General features: G+C 36.3%; 1 protein-coding gene across 2 annotated transcripts in view; it reads right to left on the reverse strand.

Annotated features, from left to right (window-relative positions):
• Nucleotides 1–2,017, reverse strand: part of LOC136289883 (cadherin-19-like) — a 126,164-nt gene extending 124,147 nt beyond the window's left edge. For both annotated transcript variants that reach the window (XM_066184156.1, XM_066184121.1), the window contains exon 1: nucleotides 1,890–2,017. The gene's annotated coding sequence lies outside the window, so the exon portion shown is untranslated. The remainder of the gene's footprint in view (nucleotides 1–1,889) is intronic.
• Between the last annotated feature and the right edge of the window lie 4,441 nt (nucleotides 2,018–6,458).

A 6,458-nucleotide genomic window follows, 5' to 3' on the forward strand; every position in this document is an offset into this window, starting at 1 on the left:
TTCCAAAATGGAAGGTCATTTCAATCAAATTACTAAAAACTGGACAAGCAACTCAAACTTTAAAATGTTTAAGCATAATACTTTATTATTTTAATAAATCAAAAGTATTTTTTCCCTTCCTGTGTAAGAGAAAGCCATTTGTGAATACTTACATGTCTTCACTTATTCATATTGCTTTTGACAATTTTTTTTAAATTAAGATTTCATTAGAACATTCCCCCATATCTGTCAGCAATTTCCTAAAGAGAAATAATTTTTAAAAAGAACATTTTAGCATCAACAGCAAATTAAAACAAGCAATTTTTGAAGGTTTTGAAATCTTTATGTTCTCATGGTTGCTGGATCATGCCATTTCAAGTGGATCTACAATCACCCATACTGGGGTGAGTTTAAAATGTCCCCAGTGTCTCTTGAATCAGTGTCAGTGAGTCACACTTTAATACTCAGCACTGTTTGGTTCTGAACATAAGAGCTGAGTGGATAAAAGTCTACGATTTATTTTAAAAACTCTCCTATTGTTTGTGGAAGTAGATCCGAGCCTGGTATAACGTTTTACAAATTCTTTGATTTCTGCTTTCAAATGCCAGTGTTTCTGAGAAAATTATGCCTATTCTATAAATATGTGCCACACCGTAGTCACCATAGACTATAATTTTTATATTTCTGACATAATGCAGAGTCAAAACTCAAAGTGTTCTTTATCTTCCAGATCTCTACACAAGCTACTGAACTTATAGGTCAGGATTTGAAGGTGGTTTCAAAACCAGATATTGAAGAATAGATAGAGCCAAGATTCATAATTGAAAGATAATGACTGAGGCATTCATCTGTGAAGTGTATGCATGTTTTAAATTAGTTGCAAATGTTCTTTGCACACTTTAGTATATGAGACAGGTTAGACTGGTGTCGTGGTTTAACCCCAGCTTGGAATGAAACCCCACACAGCCACTCAACTCACTCCCCCCCACCAGTGGGATTGAGAAGAGGATCAGAGGAGTGAAAGCTGGAAAACCTGAGGGTTGAGATGAAGACAGTTTAATAGGGAAAGCAAAAGCCAAGTACAAATTTAAGTAATCAAGGAATTATTCAGTGTTTCCCATGGGCAGGCAGGTAGGTGTTCAGTCACCTCCAGCAGAACAGGGCCACATCACAGGTAATGGTGTCTTCAGAAAACAAACTCCATCACTCCAAACCTCACCTCTTTCCTCATTATTCCCACACTTTATATACTGAACATGATGTCATATGGTCTGGAATATCCCTTTGGTCCGTCACCTATCCTGGGGTCACCTGTGTGTGTCTCCTCCCAGCCCCCAAGCACTCTCAACTTCCTCACCAGTGCAAAAAGCAGAAAGGACTCTGACTCTGTGCAATCTCTGCTCAACAATAACAAAAACATTTCTGTATTATCAGCCCCATGTTCAGCAAAAATCCAAAACACAGACCCATACCAGCCACTGTGAAGAAAATTAACTCTACTTCAGCCAAAACCAGGAATTCTAGAAAAAACTGCAAACCTTTCAAACAGTGGAGATGCTCTTTAGGAAAACTCAGACATTTTGAAACTGGAAAAAAAAACATGAAAAATTTGAAAGGAGGGAAACTAGAAACCTACTATTCATTATGAGGAAGTGAGAGTAAGGCATATTGAATCACAGGTCACCTTTAAATGTGCACACTGCTTTCTCAGAAAAGCGAACCACCTTTTTAAGACCTCCTTTAGATGCTCTTGGTCACATCTGTACGTATGTAAACCCATCCTATGCACAAAGAAATAAAGGTTTTGCTGCTGTCATGACCAAGATTCTGTCTTGAAACAGAGTTTGCAAACAAACAAGTCTCAAGTTTAAGACAGAAGAAAGATGTGCAAAAGAAAAAAAATTCTGTACCTGCTCTCTTCATTTGATGGGTTGTCTCTTTCTGTGAAGGAATTCCTCCTAGATACCCTTTTCTCTGCTTGACTGTGTCTCAGCATTCGCTTGTGTTGTACATCTTTTATCAGTACCAGCTCTGGGAGATAACCAGCATCTGTGAGATGCGTAGTATGTTGTGGAAGAAAGCTGTCCCTGTTGCCTTTAACAATGCCAATTGTTCTACATCCCCAGTGTTCTGCACTTGTCTTCAGTGGTTAGAAGCAGCATTCCCAGCTGCAGTGGGAAAGGGTTTTGAATAAATATTATGCAGACAGCAAACATGTTATATATAAGTTTTGCATGAATGATATTTTAAACTGTGAGTAACAGCAGGGTTTAAAATATTTTTGAGTGTCTAAAGTAGGAGCCTACTTTCTTAATTGTCTAAACGTGTTGAAGGAAAAATCATTATTGTCTTATGTTTTTTAGTCAATAAAAAGAGTCAGGCATTTCTGTTTCAAGATTCTGGATTCAGACTTGAGATCCCAGACCCTGGGGGCTCTCTCATGCTTGACAGCAATTCCATACAGACTATGCTTTCATAGAAACAATCTTTTCCTTAAAAAATATCTGCAGAATTTTGTGTCATAACATGATAGCTCCTCTGGTACAAATAACCCTATCTGCATCATTCAGTCCAGCGTTCACAAGTGTTGTGCATGAGGAAATTTTCTGGTGCATAGAGAAGTCTGACTCATCTCTCAGCATGGTGTCCAGGCAAGCTGTGTCTGCTGTGATAGCAAGAAAACAGCTGAGATCTGTAAGAAAGAGACTGTCTCAGGATCTCTGTGTTCCCTATTAAGAAGTCACATGGATCCAAATTTAAGAAGATGGAATAATTTCTCAGTTTCCATTCTAACCTTGACATGGGGAGTTTCTTGAGGTATCCTCCAGATGGGGAATTATAAATCTACATTTTGGCACACAAGGTCAAAGAGGTGTTGCATTCACCTTTACCTTTTCAGTAGTAGTTGTGGAGGACAGAGACCAACACCCAGTAGAGGGATCCCATGACTCTTCAAATATACAGGCTTACATAAATTATTTGGAAAATGAGACTAAGTATTATAATGAAAATCATGGTAGGATGGTGTCACAAAAATTGTGTTGGAGCATCAAATTTAAGAGTTTATACTCTAACATATTTTTTCAGCAACTTGACATTTGTCAATGACAGTCTGGGGCTTATGAGTAGCTTCATAGATGAGATGATGGGGACCTGACATACTGGTTGGATTCACAGTTGCTCAAAGACACTTCCACTGCAGAAGAATCTATCCAAAACCAGGGCTTTACACTTTCTGTTAATATGAAAGTCAATGAGAAGACAATAATAACGCTTGCAAGTCCAAGGAAATTAGTCCTTTTTCCTTAAATTATGTTTCCAGTTTTATGATGCTGTCAAAATACTGGCTACAAATTCATTCTTATTAGTTGATTTTGTTATTGCCTTGGACTTATTCTGTAATAGCTATTCTGCAATCACAGAAATGGAGGTTGTCAAGGAGAACTGATTTTTCTGCCTAACTACAGGCCATTTTTCATTCTTACACTGTATCTCTGAGTATTTGCTGAGACATAGGTACATCGGTCATCTGTCATGTGCTGGTTTGCAGCTAGATCTGGATTGTCCTATTTTATTTTCTTTCCATGAACAAGGATGAAAGAAGAAGGCAGCAGTGACTTTAGCCTTGCCCTGAGGTGTTGCCAGGGCACAACTGAGAAGTAATACCAGTGAAGTTTCCATGTCCTCCACTTCTGAGCCAGGTGCTTTGTCTTAAGTCATGGCAGGTTAGTTAAGGCTTCAGGTTCATTTGAAATTTGATTTATTTCAGGCACTCTCAAGAGCTTTATTAATACTAAGGGCAGTGGGAAGACCTGTGATTATCATTTATATGATCAGATGAGATAAATAATAGGCAGATAGAGATTTATGCAGGGATAGGAGGAAATACTTCTTAAATAAAATGCTTACAGTCACATCATCATCATAGACATTAAGAATTTATTCCCATTTGCAACATTCCAAACCCATTGCACAGAAATGGATTTTAGTGACTGGTATTATAATTAAAATGTAGAATTAAACATTTTAAAAATGAAAACTGTGAAAATATTTATAGGCTTTCACCTGTCTGTAGTATTTCTAAGTTTTATTGGCAGTCATCAGCTTCCATTAATCCTATGTTGGCCCTAACACTGCTTCACAAGAAACCAATTTTTGTACAGTCAAAAAATTTTTCTGACTTAATGTAGATTGATAGTAAACAAGTGGCTGTTGCAAAACTGAAACAGTGACAAAAAGAGGAGGAGTATCTGTAAGCAAGTAAACTGCACCATGATTTTTCCTAATGTATTTAACAGTAGTTTTAAAAATTTTTGATACCTAGAATTTTTCAGTTGTTTATAATGTCAGATGCTGCAGCTTTCTATGTGGCAATCCTAGTCCTCTCCACTGAATAAAAAAAAAAAAAAGAAAAAAGAATACAACCCAAAGGAAACAAACCCTACAAGCCTATTTTACGCTCTGCTATGTCTCGAAGAAGCTGACAGGTAATCACGGGGAAAGTTTCTGATCATTGAATCTATAGTCTGTTGGGAATCTGGGTGTTGACATGGAAACTTCACTGTTTTCAATATTATCCTGGAAGCTAAATTATTATTTTCCTGATTTTGCTGGATGAATGGGTTTTGTTTTTGTTTTTTTTTTAACACAAAATTGTACTCCAAAGCATTTGGAAAAAGAACAGCAAGCACAGTCTTAGCAAAACTAAGATATGATTTCCCTCACTTACTTCTTTAATAGACACATCAATCTCTCTTGTCATGGTTTTGTTGCTATACGTATAAAGCAAACCTCTTTTTTATTCAGACTGATTTATTTTTATTCTAGACTGAAGAAAACGAACAAATAAGAAAACATAAAAAAAGGAATTGTAATATTCCTCTGCTGCTTCCCAACTGAAACACTAAATGGGAGCTGTTTCTGCAGGGAGCATGCTATGCTTAAAGGCACAGTGAAACCTGAATATTTGTTTTCTTGTGCCATTTATAAGTTTTCACTCCTATTTTTTTTTTCAATCTCCTTCTGTTTATTATATGGTATATGAAGAATTATCACAGTCTTCCATTTTACATAACATATAATGTGTAAGTCCTGCACTTAGAGCCACTTCAAATATCCTGATAAACTAAGGAGCAGCCAAGATTTATCATAGATAATGCTGCCCTGAACACAGATATGATGCCTTGAGAGCAATTATGATTTTATTCTGAGCAGTCTGGCTCTAGTCTTTTCACCTTTCCTCTGGATTTAAAAGCTCGCAGGTCCTTTTATTCCCCCTTATTTGATCTATCCTTCAGAGAACCCAGGGTACTCTGGTGCTGCTGCTACACTGCTCTAATGCCAAATATGGGTTTCTTGGAAACTCCTGCCTTATACTTCTCATGGCCCATTGCTTCTGACTTACCCTCTAACACCTTTCTCACCAAGGGACCACTATGAGGGCTCTTAAAATTCATGTGAACCTATGGAAATCTTCCCAGCTGTCAAAGTTCAGGTATTTATTTTAAACCCGAAAAATCATTTTAGAAATAGACAGTAGTTATGCATGAATGTATGTATGAAGTAGAAAATATTATAAAGTAGTTAATTCTTCTCAACATCTGCATCTGTCCAGCACTTCCCTATGAAAAGAAAATTTTGAAGGTGTTTCCTTCTCTTTTTAAAGTGATTAATGGGATATTATATTTTATAGTGATTTAATGGGGTAATGCCCACTGTAGACAAGTTTACCAATATGTTTGAAATTCAAGGCAAGTATTACTGCAGTGCATCTTAAACAGTAAGTACTTTGACAACGTTCTTCATATTTTTCCTTCTTCCTAATATATCCCAAGTATACAAAGCCATATTAAGCTTTAACCATAGTGCAGCCAATACTGAAAAAGAAAGAAGGAAAAAATCATGAACAATTTCCTTTTAGTCTGATTTAATACATTTCTAATCTTTAAATTCCTGTGCATATATTTACTATGCAGATTTATTTTCCAGAGTAGCATTTTCAGACTAAACATGGAAATTTTTCTTCAGAAAAAAAATCATAGAAATTGTAGTGTGAGAGCTTAAATTCTGAGGGTTTTTTCACATTCAGAAAGGTAAATAATATTGATTTCTGAACATGGAAAGTTTTACTGCATTTCACAGAAGTTATATTAGAACCAGCAGTCAGGACAAGATGGACTGTGATTTATTTCATGGATGTCTCTGAAAATTCTTTGGTCCAACCTTTTCAGTTATGATTCTTCCATGCTCGGTAACTGACACTTCAACACTCAGATAAATTTGGAGATATACTGAGGAAAACACACAGACAGAAACACATGTATATATAAAACCACATGAATCTCTACCTTTTTTGTTGTTTAGAAGAAAAATGTACCACTCTTTTCCATTGACATCTCAGGACGTGTCAAGGTAGATGCATTACTGTGGCATAAACAGATGTAAGGATCTTAGTAAAAATATTCTTAAAGACTGGTCTT

The sequence above is a fragment of the Chamaea fasciata genome, unplaced genomic scaffold (assembly GCF_029207755.1).
Source record: "Chamaea fasciata isolate MVZ Bird 193981 ecotype frontalis unplaced genomic scaffold, bChaFas1.0.hap1 SCAF_1, whole genome shotgun sequence".
NCBI classification, from domain to species: domain Eukaryota; kingdom Metazoa; phylum Chordata; class Aves; order Passeriformes; family Sylviidae; genus Chamaea; species Chamaea fasciata.